Here is a 14,623-nt window from a genome sequence, read left to right as displayed (position 1 = left end):
ACCCCCAGCCCAGCAAAGAGGGGCAGCTCGAAGGCACATCTGAGCACCCCCACCCCTTGCAGAGGCATTCTGCTCTCTTTGGCAGCCGACCCCGGTTCTAGGGAGGCAGTGGCACACGGTCCAAGGTTCACCGCCGGCGACGGGAAGGAAGCTGATATAGCTGGAAGCACAGCCCAACCCCAGGGCACCGCTTCACTCTTGCCAACCCAGGGGCAGTACCAGGGCCTGCTTCCTCTCCAGGCCTCTGCAGGCCAGGAGCCTCCGAAGCTTTTCCTACAGATCAGCAGGTCCCTCTGGCAGCCGCTGCCCCCCCTCCCCCAGGCCCTGGGGCACAGAGTGGGGCCCCAGCCTCCTGCATAGCTTCCCACACCAGCAAGACTCCATGGGGCCGGTAGCGACAGAAAGCACAGGGCCCAGAAACCCTCCTGGGCCCCTCGCCAGCCGGCCCGGCCAGGATGGAGGGCTCAGAGGCACCAGGACCACCCCCGCCAGCTGTCAGAATGCCCACAAACATGGACTGAAAACCTACCGTGAGTAGACAGCCATCCTATGCGCTGTGCAGAAAACGGGGTCCCTGCCTTCGAAGCATTTACGATCTAATATGGGAGACAGATGTGCAAACACCTACAGGGATCTGTCATTTCTCATTCTTCATCAGTGCCAATTACGACTCCCAGACACGTGTCGGGAAGATCGGGGCAGAGGGAGCCTCAAAAAGGGGCTTGGAGGGCAATTCTTCACGTCCACTGTGCACAAGCACGTGAGCATCAGGAACGCCCACCCACCTTGGATGGGGCCCTACACGCAGCTCTGCCCTGGGCTCATGGAAGGATCTAGAACCTCCCCACTTGCCTTCACCATCTACCTGACCAGCCAAGCAGCTCCTAGGATGCTCCAGGATAAACGGGGGTCACCCCTGGCCTTGGCACGCCACTGCCAGCCACGCATATGTAAGGACTTCATGAGGAGACCCCAGGGCTCCTGGCCTCACTCAACCCCAGAAAACATCTGCCCTTAAACCACGGGCTCACGATGTGACCACACGTGCAATGCCGGAGTCTGAGACCGCCTCTCATCCATGGGAAAGTGAGGCCGGCACGAAGCGGGGAGTCGGCTTCTGCAAGGGGCCGCGCTGGCCCAGCCACACCCAAGGCACACAGGCAGCCACTGGAATGAGGGGAGACAGGCGCTGCCCCCCCCCCCCCGCCCCCCGTGCACAGCATCTTCCTCTCTCTGCCAGGCTAAAGGCAGGGAAACCAGAGACCCGGCTGAAAATGAGCCCTCTGGGGTCCCCAGTGCGAAGCTTTAGCCGTGTGGTCCGGCACCAGGGCCCTCATCGGTCACTACAACCCCCAACACCCAGACCTCACTGCCCAATCCTAGCCCCCACGTCCACTCTTGCTCGTTGAGTACCCCCACACGACCCCGGCTGCCTCCTGCCTTCCTGGGAGAACACGGCCGGCAGGGAGCAGAGGGCCCCAGGGCCCCCAGCCCACAAGCAGATGGCCGTTCCATCCGCCCCAGGGGAGAAAGGCGGCCAGACCCCAAGGTGCGCGACGTCAGGGCGATGTTCAGCTACAGCCTGGTCTCCTTCCTATCTTGCTGGTGTTCTGGACACACAGGCTGGGCCGGCAGGTGGCAGAACGGTGCCTCTCCCCACCAGCAGCACTGCCGAGGGCCCTTCTCTCAGAGGGCACACGAGTGCCTGGCCAGAAGGAATCTTGCCTGGCTTCTGTCCCCCACTTTGATCCGCCCTTTCCCCACCTTCCCTATCGGCTCTCCCCAAAAAGCCCCTGCGGAAATTCACCATCTGTGCATGTGCCATCCAAGCAACAGGGGCAGGGGTGCTTCAGGTTATGGCTGCCCTTACACACGTGGCCAGGCGCACGCGTGTGCTCCTCGAAGAAGCCAGAGCCTATGCAGGGGCTGAAGCGCGCGCGCACACACACACACACACACACGCACGCTCCTCGCTGTTAAGGACCTGCAATGATGTATTCTCTGTTCTCCCAGCTATAATTATTTTAGCGTGGGAGACAAATTCTGTCTCCCACAGCTCAGAAGCGTTACATTAGAAAATCACATTCTGTGGTCTTGGAAAATCTCTGTAGCGTCCCAGCTCCTTCCCTCCATCCTGGGACACAAACGGCCTCTTCAGATGGGTGAACACACCACAGAGGCCCAGCACGGAGGCTTCGGTGCGTGCTCCAAGCCGATCCACTTAGAGCGGGAGACCTGGGAACCACGCACGCAGGTAACCATGGCAACTTCGGGGAAGTTAAAAAAAAAAAAAAAAAAGTTTGCGAGTTGTTGGTTGTTATTTGGTGCTGAGGTGGGGTGGGTTCTTTCCTTCTTCTTCGAGATAACAAGGTCCCTGAATAACACTTTTATGAATGTTTGGGGTAAGCGTCCAAGGCAGGAGCTGCCTCCAGACATTCAATTACCTTCCGAGGGGAAAGCACGCATCACGTCTGAGCACCAGTCAGTGGTCAGTGGGCTCTGTCCTTGGGAAGGGTTGCTCTCCACGGGGTGACCTTGAGCCAGCGCCTCCCTTGTGTATTGCCATGCCCCCCCTGCACCTGCCCCTCCCCCCAGGAGTCTTGACATTGGCCATCCAGTCCCTCTGGGTCCCCATCGGGCCCCAGGACACCATTCACACACCTCCCACTGTGGGGAGAGGGGGAGGCCACCCGCGCAAGATCCCAACCTCGCCCGCAATCCACACACACGCATGCACACGCGTGCACGAAGGGCCAGCGTGCCTGCGTGTAAACACCACTCTCCCTGCAAAAGCACGTGCTCACCCACGCTCGGAAACGCCGGGTGCCCTCCACGGGCCCAGCTGGCCTCAGCAGGGGGCAAAGGGGAACCACTGCCCTGGGCACCAGCCCTTCCCCACAAAGCCAACGGGAGCAGGCTTTCGATGCCGAGGGACGTCCTCACGTGTCACGCCTGCACACGCACACACGCACGCACACCTCTGCTGGTTCCGGGGCCGCTGCGCCGGCGTGGTAAGTCACGGCGGGAGGCGGTGCGGCTCCGCCAGAAGCCGCCCTGATTGCGGGCACAGCCCCTCGGAGCGGAACAGAGGTGGAGCCCCGCCCGGGGCACGGGCTGTAGCTCGCGCGTCGTTTATTACACGCGCAAGACGGGCGGGCTGAAGGGCTCCTGACGGCCACCGCGAGGCTCCGTGTCACAGCCGTGGTGCCGACGGGCTGGGCACACGGCTGTGAAAAAAAGGAGTAGTTTCTTAAAGGCAGAAAAATCCCAAATGGCCCTCTCAGCGTTGCGGTGCGCATAATTGTAGTATCCGAGTTAACGAAAGGCCCGGCGTGCTGGCCGGCTGAATACCCGCTAATGCCACAGCCCGCGTCTCACGCCGAGCGGCTCCGGCACCGGCTTGGAAGGCGGACCCCGGCGGGGAGGCGGGAGCGGGCGGGCAAGCACGGAACAAAGCACGCTTCTAGGAGTGACAGGGCTCCCACGCGGGACCGTATCAGCGATTAGCCAGGAGGAGGGCCGAGCAGCCCTTGGCACCTCAATTCCACAGAGACAAAGTTTCCTTGAGGAAACTGCCAGAGTCTCGGAGGCGCTGAAGTAGGACACAGGGCAAATGAAGGAGGACGGCCGCTGGGCTTGGCCGGCCCCCCGCGCCCGGGCCTGGCAGCCCGCGAGGGGCTGTGTGGGCTGGAAGGCAGGCGTGGGGCCCGCCGGTGTCCTTGATGCGCGTGGGCACGCGTGCATCCGTGCACACACCGGCTGTGCGTACACGCACACACGCACTCTGCCGTCAGGTTGGCGTCCGCTACTCCGACGGAACATTCCAGTCGGTGGCTCTCACGGGTGCCGGCTGCTGAGGGGACAAACACCCTGCAAGCGTGTCACCCAGAATCAGCCCCTGGGGCCCCCCGGCACACACCCCCCCCCATCTGGGAGAAGACCCCTGGGATCCTGGGGACCCAAATGCTATGGTGCTCAGAGCACGTCAGATCCCTCAACGGCCCATCCTGGAGCCTTCAAACCCACCCCCGAGGGGGCCCCCACCGTAAAGGCCCCAGCAAGCAGTCCAGCCCAGCCATCTGACTGGAGGTGACAGATTTATTCTGACCGTCCTGACTCTTAATGACACCGCTCTCCTCCAGCCGTGCATGGCTTTAATTGTCTCTCCAGCAGGGCAGGGAGGGACCGTAAATCTTTCCTCACGGCCGCTCTGAGCTCAGCGCCGCTGGACCTACCATACGACACCGCCCCCCCGCCCCTCTCCCCCCGCATCCCACCGGAGAAGACTGCTAGCTCTGAAGGTGGAGGGGGGCGGGAGGTAGGGGGAGCAGGAGGAAGAGAAAGAGGCTACGGGGTCAGGGAGGGGGAAAGAGGGATGGGCAGAAGAACACGTAAGGCCACGAGCTCGGCCCGCGCCCAAGGGGGGGGGAGCACTGCGGAGGACTCGCCCCGACGGCCATAAGGTGCGGAGTGCATGCGGGTGCCCCGGGCCACGCCCTCCGGCCCCAGCTCTCGGGCAGCCCGACTCCAATAAAGCGGGGCCAGAAGCTGGGGAAGTCTCCGTGTTCACACCCCTTGCTGGAAAACAGCACAGCCCCGAAAGGAGCCCGCTGGGGAGGGAATTCTATTTCTCTATTCCACCGCACTGTGTGTGCAACTGACCCCGGCCGGGGGCACAAGGGCCTCCCCATAAGGGACGGGGGCAGGCCACAGGCTCAGGGCCCCAGAGGCGGCGTGGGGACAGAAGACCTGGCCTGGGGCCCAAAGCACACTTCCTTCCCCTTCCAGCAGACTTAATTTTTCTGTAATTCTGGTGTATATTGAAGCATCTCAAGGTAGTACGCATCACAGTTATGATTATTACCGAAAGACTTCCCTTACAGCCCTCATTTTCCAGCGCTTATTACTTTCGGAAAAATTATCCTCGGGGGCCCAAATTTCCCAAGTCTGGTCTTGTGAGTTTTCGTCTTAGGATCTGAGAAAAACATATTATTGTGTCCATGATGGGGGAGAGAATACGGCGGGGGTTGGGGGGGGGGGATCCTTCCCTAGTTGATCTGGATGTCGACACACAGCCAAGAAAGAATAACACGGGGTGGGGGGCAGAGACCCCGTGCTGCATTTTTAACATGTAAATACAGATACTATTGTCAATGACCTGGTTTTATTTGTACCCATCTGTTCCGCGCAGACACTTCTACTTTTAAAATGAGATTTCAACCCAAGTCGGGGGCGGGGGGGGGGGGCGGGGGTAGAACCCACGCAACATTCGTTTTACATGCTTAAGCACGGCCAAGTCAGGAAAGCAAATGCTGATCACTGCAACACTGTCAACGCCCATACGGCACCAGACATGCATTTTCCAACTCAAGGGAAAACTTGTGGAAAGATCCCAGCCATGGTCACGGAGTGCCGGAAGAGTCCAAAGAATAAGGATTCCACGGGGCTCTACTTAACTGTCCTAGGAGAGGTCTGTGGCGGGGAAGACAGATGCACTCGCTTCCAGTCGTGCTGGAAAGCCGTCCCTGACACCTGCAGAAGGGCGTTCGCGGTGAGGAGCAGGGTAACGGGCCGCCCCAGCAAACAAAGGTCAGGTCACTGTCCAGCTTCCGTGTCCCTCCCTTCGGCCAAGAGCAGACTCGCGCGAATACGCAACCATGGCATCGGCTGACTGCGAGGGCTGCTTATGGTATCACAGTGCTGAAAATACTAATTCTCACCTTGTGAGTTTTCCCCAGCTCTTCTCTTTTCTGCTAAGATTCCAAAACACTTGACTAATGTGCCCACGGATGGCACCCCTACGGGGCAGGCAGCGGGTGCTATCCAGTCCATCATGAGCCGCTCAGGGAGCGCAGAGGGGAAGTCGGGGAACCGCAGCCCCGTCCCCGGTCGACAGGAAGCCTGTGTAAGCAGCCCCTTGGGCCCCGGCTCCGCCTCGACTGTCCCTGCGGTGGGGGCCCCAGCCATGCCTAATGGCACCACTGTGGTCCCTTCAGTGAGGAAGAGTCAAGATTCCAGGAAGACAAACACACTTTATGTTTACTGCTAATGGTTTCTGCAACACCCATGTTTTGGTTTTCACTCATCGCCACACCGAACGCAGAGATGGAAAAGAATCCCTGTGTCTGAGAGTAAGTGCCACGGTGGCAATCTACAGGTTCAGAGGGCTCTGGTGGCGGGGGCGAGGCCAAGGTTCTTCTTCTCTCCCACCCCGCATGGAAACCCAGCTGGCAATGACCTAGCACCCCCCCCCCTTAGAATCCAAGGCCATTCCCGCAAAAGCAAAGAGCCCAGGTGCCGCACCCCGCCCCCAACTGCGGTCCTTGAGATTGCCCCCCAGGAAGTGGAGGTGGGGGGAGGTGGCCCGAGGCAATCCACCGCCAGCAGGCGAGCCTCCCCTCTCCCAGGGCCCTGGCGACGGTGATCCCTGGGTCCACAGCCCCACCGACAGGACCTCCGCCTGGCCTGCTCCTGACAACATGAGCTGCCCGGCTCCTCCGGGGGGCCCCTCCTGGCTGCCCAAGCAAGAAATGACCAGAGAGGCGCCAAGCCTCATTTCCACCTTGGCACCTGCAACCCCACCTGGAACCATTTTAAAACCATGTCGTCTCCTCACGGCGACAGGAAACAGAGCAGTGTCCTTGACCCGGACAAGACACTCGCTCCTGTAGCAGGCCGGCGGCACCAGAAAGGCCCGCGCTCGCCACCGGCTGCCGTGTGCCCACTGAGTGCCAGCTGGTTGTACGTCCCACCTCCCCGCTGCTCGGCTGAGTAAACAGGTGTGGGGACCTGCCCCACCCGCAGGGGGGAGAAGGCAGATCCCCTCCCCACGGCACGCCGCGGTCAGCTACCCGCCCCACGCTGCCCACCCCCCCACGCCGGCCCTGCGGGCGCTCGCGCTGACCAGCAGTGCCGCTGCCTCCAGGAAGGCCTCCAGAAAGGGAACAAGCTTTGTTCACAAGTTGTGCTGCATCTGAACGTGCATCCAAAAGCGTGTGTCCTGGGGGTTCGGCTGATGGGAGGAGGCAGTGATGTCCAATCTCAGGGAGTCCCTGTTAACAAGGAGACTGACGCAGGGTTCAGACTGGACCCCCGGGGAGAGGCCAGGCTGCGAGCATGAGTCAGCAAGCACCGGGGGAGCCCACGAGGAGCCAGAACAGACGCATCCCGGTTTTCCCGTGTCTTCTCGGGCCCCAAGGCAACGGGAAGCAGGGCAACCCCGTGTGCGTGGCCATCTCACGTGAACCACTGGAAAACGCCTTCACGCCTCCTGCGGCAAACAGGAGCCTACAAAGCCCTTCTTGCTACTGCCAACAGAAAAGAAACCAAACTCGTGGTCGGGGAGAAGTCCCCAGCAGGAGCTTCTGTTTGCAGGTGCCCAGCAACTCCTGTGTACAGAGCAGGGAGCAATGCCGGGCCCCCGATCCCTAAAAGGAAACTTCCAGAAGACTCCAGAACTTAATCTAGAGACGCTTCTAATTTATGTTCAGTAAGGGTTTTAAACCATCGGTTTAGTGAGAAACTACGTTTTTAAACATTGTTTTGTAAGTTTCTTTATACACGTTGAGACAGAAAAGCACGCGCACAAGCAGGAGAAGGGGCAGAGAGAGAGGGAGAGAGTCCCAAGCAGGCTCCATGCTGTCGGCACAGAGTCGGACGTGGGGCTCAAACTCACGAACAGCGTGACCGCTACCTGAGCGGAAGTCAGACTCTTAACCGACTAAGACACCCGGGCACCCCAAACTATTTCTAACTGTCCCTGGGTGTTTGTCCCTCTTTAAATATGCAGCTGAACCCACCTTTTTAATACAAGCACACTGCGTGTTCTTTGGCTTTTCCCAGAGGCTCCTGTTTTTACACACAGAGGCTTCAGCGCTGAGAACAGTGTGCTTCTCTGTGCTCTCGTTATCCTGGCCTAAAGGAAAACTATCCTGAGACATGATACCGAACCCAGGAATCCCCAGTCACCTGGAGCCCAAAGACACAAATTGCAAGGGGGTCAGGAGAAGTGCCGCAGCCCCAGAGGGTCACCCTCCCTGTCATCGTCATCTCCCAGGCTCATCTGGTGTCACAGACAAGAAGCCACTGATTGGTGAGCAGGGCTGCAGTGTTCCACCTATTCACAGGTAGAGCTCCAAATGTGCCCTAGGCTTGTGCAGTGCACTACCCACACAACTGTACTGGCAGCCCTGTGAGAGGGGATCTTTTGGGGGGGACTATGTTACTTTCTGCTTTTTTGTTTTGGTGGACGGAGAATTTTGAAGTGAAAGTAAGATGTCTCAGAGAAATAAGGGCACACAGATTCTCCTCTCTTACGTGCCAAAGATACAAGTTATGACCTGTCTGGTCCCCCAGAAGGAACTTGATGGAACTGCGCAGGGTCTGGCCGGTAGCAGGTGTCTGTCCCCAGGTAGTTCCCTCACCTGTGAGTGGGGCTGTTTTCTAAAAGGGTGCAACAGACATCCCTGAGCACCTGCCTCTTGTCCTGGTTCCCAGTCACAGTCCAGTATACACTGGACCAGAGGGTTGGCTCACTCCCCACAGCATTCAGCAGACACCTGGCAGAGACACCTGCACACACAGCACTGATGACAGGGGTGGAGGTGACACGGAGCCCGGCACGGCGAGCCACAGTGCAGTCACTTCTCCCTGGCTCTATCCTTCTAGAACCTTGGGAGGAAGATCTCAGTACAGCCACTAACCAAACCAATAGGTGCTAAAAACACATACGTTCTCCCTCATTTTGTTTTCTGCTGAGAACATGCCCTGGCTTTAAATATTAAACCTTAAAAAGTAAATCTTGCAACAAGAGTTGCTTTGCTCTTGAACCTCAGAGAACACCACAGCCTCTAAAGACCCCCCCACCCCGAACACGAAATTAATGCTACCAAGTTACAACCCACCCACCTCCAGTGAGATCAGCAGGTAGCAGCCTTGAGCTACACAGGAGTGGAGACTAGACTCCAAGGAAAACGTCCCTGTCACACAGCTGAGCACGTCTTTCGGCCCCCAATTGAAAATAAAATTGGGGGCGCCTGGGTGGCTCAGTCGGTTAAGCATCCGACTTCGGCTCAGGTCACGATCTCCCGGTTCGTGGGTTCGAGCCCCGCGTCGGGCTCTGTGCCGACAGCTCGGTGCCTGGAGCCCACTTCGGATTCTGTGTCTCCTTCTCTCTCTGCCCCTCCCTGCTCATGCCCCCCCCCCAAATAAATAAACTTAAAAAATGAAATAAAATAACGTAAAATAAAAACTGACAGTGTTTCCTAGGCCCTGAGGACCCTGCCGGCTCACCGTCCCTCGTCCGTCCCTCGTGGTGGCCTACCCTGCTCCGGAGTGAGAACGTTCGGTTCTGCTCACCTAGACAGGCAATGCTTTCCAAAACGCAATTGGGATGCTGAGTTCCCCCCGCCCCTCACCGAAGGAAACACTTTCAAATAAAGTGACACGTTTTATGTCCTTTATTATCTCAAGTCGCCTCCTAAGGCACGATTTGGTGGCGGCTCATGTGTCGGGAAGCTGCCACAGCACAGTCGTTCACGTGGTGCACTGCACTCTGAAATGTCTGTTTTTTAAGCCAAAGCAGTTCTGGTCGCGAGGTCGTCCATCCTTCCGTCTGCGGGTCCCCCACAAAGAACAGACCCCACCGCGGACTCAATCATTACCACCATCCAACTGCTAATTGAAAGCTGTCCTCGACTCTCACAGGTAATGCCAGGAGAAAGTCACTTATGAGTGCCTGCACCAGTCAGGAAGTACGGGGGGGGGGGGGCGGGGGGGGCGGACAAAGACGTGAAAAGGGGAGGAGAGACAGACAGACAGACACACAGACAGTGAGAAAAAAAGGCGGGGGAGATGGAACCGGAACGTTATCAATAAAAGAGGCAGCGACGGCTCAGAGAGAAACCTACTTCAGAGAGGCTGCAGAAAATAAGATGTTTCGGTTGCCTGCATGTTTCACGCAGCTGTGAAAATAGTGAGCTGCTTCATAAAAGAACGTGGCAAGATACTGCAGCTAATCAAAAAGACGGAGGTGCAAATGGAATGTGTTCATAAAGCCGGCACCTTGTGCGGAAGAAAAGGGATTTAGGGAAAGGCAGGTGCCCAGGAAGGAGCATCTCTGTTCAAGGGGGAAAGTTTCAAGATGGTTTTTCCCCTTCACTTGTTTAAAAATAAAAAATTCCTCACCAAATGCCAGCTGTGTGTCAGGTTCCATTTGTCTTTATAACAGAGTATCAAGAAGGAGTGTGGAAATAAATAAATACAGAGAGATGACTGACCAAAAATTGCAGGCAGGCGGACAGCCGGGCTGGAGGAGGTGAGCCCCACGTTGCAACTGCTGAAAAATAACATTTCAGTTTCGAGCTCGGCACTGTCACCCCATGGTCACTGAGACACCCCTGCCCCCGCACGCTCCTCCAGGCCCGTTATACTGTCCCCCCACCGCACCCCCGACACTGCTGGGTGGGATAGGAGCTGCCTTCATTTGTACACTCCTTCGCTGCTGGGTCCACGAGCAGGCACCAAATAGCACGCACGTAAAGGAGGAGGTGGGGATACATCAACCACGGTCAGAACCGTAAGAGCAAGTTGCACACATCACAGAATAAAGGAGCCTCGGGCCATGGTTGAAGGGGCGGGGGGGGGGGGCTCTGGAAAGAAGTCTGCAAGGGAGAGACGGGCCTGAGCTCTATACCAGGCTGGCAACGAGGCACAACTGGGATACAATTTTTTTTTTTCTGGCTGCTGCCATATCTTGTATATCCCAGATAGCAAAGAGCTCCACCATTTCTCTCCTTTTCTCCCACAAGCCATTGGCAACGCTTCAAGTTGAGTGAGTGGCAGGAACACCACAGAAGGCCCACTCTGGAATGGCACCCAGGAGTCCTCCCACCTGCCTCCTCCCGAAATCTGCCTCTTCGCTGGCCCTGGGCTCCCCTGGCTCTGCCCGAGCCTCAGGAGCCCTCCCCTTCCCCCTAGCAGGGTGAGGGCGAGCTCCGGCAGCGCCCCCAGCGGCCCCAGGACATGTCAAGAGGCGGGAGCTCAGGAGCGCAGGCAGCGCGCCCCGGGCCCTGTCCTTGGTGCTGCCGCCGGCTGCACACCCGCTGCGCCCTAGGTGGCAGGGGGCCGCCCAGGCCTCCCCGCTCCTTCCCTCCAGCTTGGCCTCTGGCCCCTGCAGAAGGTCAGTGAATACACCCAGCTCTACGCTGCTCCTGCCCGAGGGCACTGGGTGAGGGGCATTCACAATGAAGGCCCAGCACAGAGAGGCCGGGCGGGAGGTGGAGGGGCAGGAGGGGGGTACTTCCTGGACTCCCAGCTTCTCTCCCAGCGTCCTGAGACAACCCAAGGCCCAGGAGTGGATGGCGGTCTCTCGAAGTCCCAGGCCTCTGGCGGGTGGATCAGATAAATCATTTAAGTCATCTTTTTATGCAGGAAGGGAATCGCTGTTGGAAAGGGGCGCCTCGTGCCAGAAAGCCCCAGCAGCTCCAACGCAAACAGCCGATACGCCACTGGCAGACCACCCCCTCACACGCAGCTGCCTCACCAGGCCCAGGCCTGAGTGCACCCCGTTCGCTTCACCTCTGCTCCCTCAACCCCAGGGTTTCCCACACCACCCACGCTGTCGCCCTCCCAGAATCTGCCAGCAGGAGAACGAGGGGTTAAGCGTCGCTCCCAGGAGTGTGCCGCGAGTCGCGAGTCGGTTGCCCACGCAGGGAGGCCTCCAGTCCCCGGGGACGAACGGGGGTGGCAGCCTTGGTCCTCGGCTCTGGAGGCAGCTCCACGCTCCCTGGTGGAGGCGGAGAGAGAGGGTTCGCCTAACTGGTGCTCAGAAGGTGCCCCTCCGCCCCTGACGCTGCCCCCCGAAGCCCCCACCGGGGCCGCTCCCCCTACCCGCAGGCACCCCGCTTTCATCGGGCCGCGCTCTCAGTGCAACTTTTCTCCCTCTCCCTCCACAATTTTCGCTCACCTGGAGGGTCTAGTTTTAATTAGTGTAATATCCCCATTAACAATGCCGCCTAATTAAGACATCCGCCCAAATCCACTATGCACACTTAATGAGCAGGTACTGCCGTCATGTTTATACTTTTACTTATTTTTTATATATTTACGTATTTATTTTTTGCAGGCCAATAAAACCAAAGCTGTCTTCCGACTGAAAGACCTCATTACGTTCGACCTGACTCCATTAGCCTGGTACCTGCTTGGTGCTAAGTGCCCTGGGCTCCCCGGTGGGCGCCCAGGGCGTCCCTGAGCCTAGCGGGTGTCTCAACAGGAAATTAGCAACCTGGCGCATGCAGAGGCCCGACTTCACCCCTAGGTGAGGAGGGGACAAGGAGGTCTCTCCTGGGGGATGGTTCCTTCGGCCCCTTTCCTTTGCCTCCACTGCCGGGTGTTTCGCGCGTCAGTAAGTGCGGGGCCGCGGGAGTCCTTTTTAAAAGTGGCCATTAAAAAATAAACCTGGTCCCTCGGAAAGGCTGGAAAGCTGTCACGGAGGAGTTTCTCCCCACCCCGCAGGACCCCGCGCTAGCTGGCGGGGCCGGAGTTCCAGACTCCCAGGGACACCCTCCACCCCACGTGACACTCTGGATCCCAGGGCCGCTCTGGGACGGACGGGGTCCCAACGTCCCTCCGCGCCAGGCGCCGCTCCCTCGTCCTCTCTCCGACTGGGTGAGGGCCCCTGTCAGCGCGCGGACTGCGGAGATGCCGGGGAGGCTCCGCGCCCGGCAGCGGATGCGACCTTAGGCCTCGGGCCGCGCCCGGGGCCCCGCGGAGACAACCCTCCCAAAGGGAGGAGCGCCACTGGCCCCAGAGCCGCCGGGGCAGAAAGTTTGGGCCAGGGGTATGCCCCGCCGCCCCGGCTCCGGCTTCTCCAGCCGGGCTGCGCTGGCCCCCGGGGGAGCGGCCAAGGCTGGGGAGAAGCAGACTCGGTTCGGCTTGGAGCCTCCCTGACGCCTCTCGGAGACTCCGCCGGGAGCGCCCCCAGCCCGCCCCCTGGAGGGCCCGGCGCGCTGCTCGCCCCCACCCCTCCCCTCCGCCGCCTACCCTCGCGCACACAGCGCGGCGGCCCGGGTCCTCTTTAGGGAGCCGTGGGAGCCCCTTCCCTCCCACAACTCCTTTGGGTCAACTCCTCCCGTGAAGCCCCCACCCCCCACCCCCCGAGGACTCGGGCTGGGCTCCCGCGGCCTGGGTGCTGGGGGAGAAGGGGACTGCACCCCGCGGGGTCGCTAACCCCTGCTCCCACCCGCGCGGGCTCCGGCCGCCCTCCGGGACGCGCCCCGCCGGGCCGGGATCTCCGTGCGCCTTGGCGCCCCCCCCCCTCCCCCCCCCCGCTGGGGACTTCCCCGCGCCGGGCATTGTGCCGCCGCCACCGCCGCCACCACCGCCACACAGCGCGCGGGACTCCCCTGCGTCTCCATGGAGCCCGACCCCGGGGCCTTCCCATTCACAAATCCGCCCCTCCGGCCTCCGGCTGGGCCACGTGTCCCGACCCCAGCCCGGGAGGGAGCCGGGGAGCCCAGACCCCGCGCGGAGACCCCTGACCCCGAGGGCACCACCCCTCCCCGCGCGCCTTCGGGACGGTCCCCGGCCCGCGCACTGCAGCCCCGCCTCCCTCTGCGGGGTCTCGCGAGCCCCTCCCCGGGCCGCGCTCACCACCCCCCCCCCCCGCCCCCGCCCGGCCCCCAGCCCTCTCCACGCGAAGGTAATGACCGCCGCAGGGCGATGCGCGGGCGGCGAGGGTCGGGCTACTCACGGGCTCAGCGCTCCCCGCGGCAGGTGACGGGGGCCCGGCGGCCATGCCCCGGCTGCATCCCGGCCGCCGAGCGGGGGCAGCGGCGTCCCGGGGCCGCGCGGGCACCGCGAGCCGGCGGCGAGTGGCACGCGGGGCCGGGCTCGGGCGGCGGCGGCGGCGGCGGCGGCCGCGTCTCCTCCGACCACGCGAGCGGCTGGGGCCGGGGCCGGGGCCGGGGCCGGGGCGGCTATCTGAAGAGGTTCCGCCGGCTCCGGAGCAGCCCCGCGGCTCGGCGCTCCGCACTCGCTCTTCTTCGCCGCCGCCTCCTCCTCTCTCTCTCTCTCTCTCTCCCTCCCTCCCTCTGTACCCCTCCCTCCCTCCCTCCTCTCTCTCCTCTCGCCTCTCTCTCCTCCCCCTTTCGCTCTCTCCCTCTCCCCGGTTCCTCCGGCTCGCTCGGCTGGAGCGAGGAGACAGCGGGAGCACGCGGCGGCGGCGGCGGCGGCGGCGGCGGCGGCGGCTCGGGCGGAGCGCGCAGCGCGCGGCGAGGGAGGGGGGCTCGGGCGGCCGCGCGGCCGGGGACAGCAGCGGGGCGGGGAGGCCCGACGCACCCTGGCGGCCCGCAGCGCCGGCCCCCGCGGAGCCCCCGAAAGGAAGAAGTGGGCGAGGCGCAGGGGTCCCCGGAGCCCCGAGCTGCGGGGGTCCCCGCGAGCGCCGCCCTCCGGCCCTGGCCCCGCCTTTCCTCCCTCCCCCTCTCCCTCCCTCCTGGCGATCGCGGGGGCAGGCAGCTCCTATGAGGACCCCTGCCCTCCCACCTCCCTGGCCGTGGCCCAGAAAGGACAACACTGGGGCGCCCCAGACATGCAACTCAGGCAGGGGGGAGAGAATGCCCCCCCC

The 14,623-nt window shown here is 61.3% G+C and overlaps 1 protein-coding gene across 3 annotated transcripts in view; it reads right to left on the bottom strand.

The window, feature by feature from the left end:
* Window positions 1–14,031, bottom strand: part of RBFOX3 (RNA binding fox-1 homolog 3) — a 422,631-nt gene extending 408,600 nt beyond the window's left edge. For 2 of the 3 annotated variants that reach the window (XM_053892953.1, XM_053892954.1), the window contains exon 1: window positions 13,751–14,031. The gene's annotated coding sequence lies outside the window, so the exon portion shown is untranslated. The remainder of the gene's footprint in view (window positions 1–13,750) is intronic. The other variant, XM_053892952.1, reaches the window with a different exon arrangement.
* Window positions 14,032–14,623: the final 592 nt, after the last annotated feature.

Source organism: Panthera pardus, unplaced genomic scaffold (assembly GCF_024362965.1).
Source record: "Panthera pardus isolate Hobbes unplaced genomic scaffold, ASM2436296v1 HiC_scaffold_3, whole genome shotgun sequence".
Lineage (NCBI taxonomy): Eukaryota > Metazoa > Chordata > Mammalia > Carnivora > Felidae > Panthera > Panthera pardus.
Note: the sequence above shows the minus strand (reverse complement) of the source record. Positions and strands in the feature narration are given on the sequence as shown.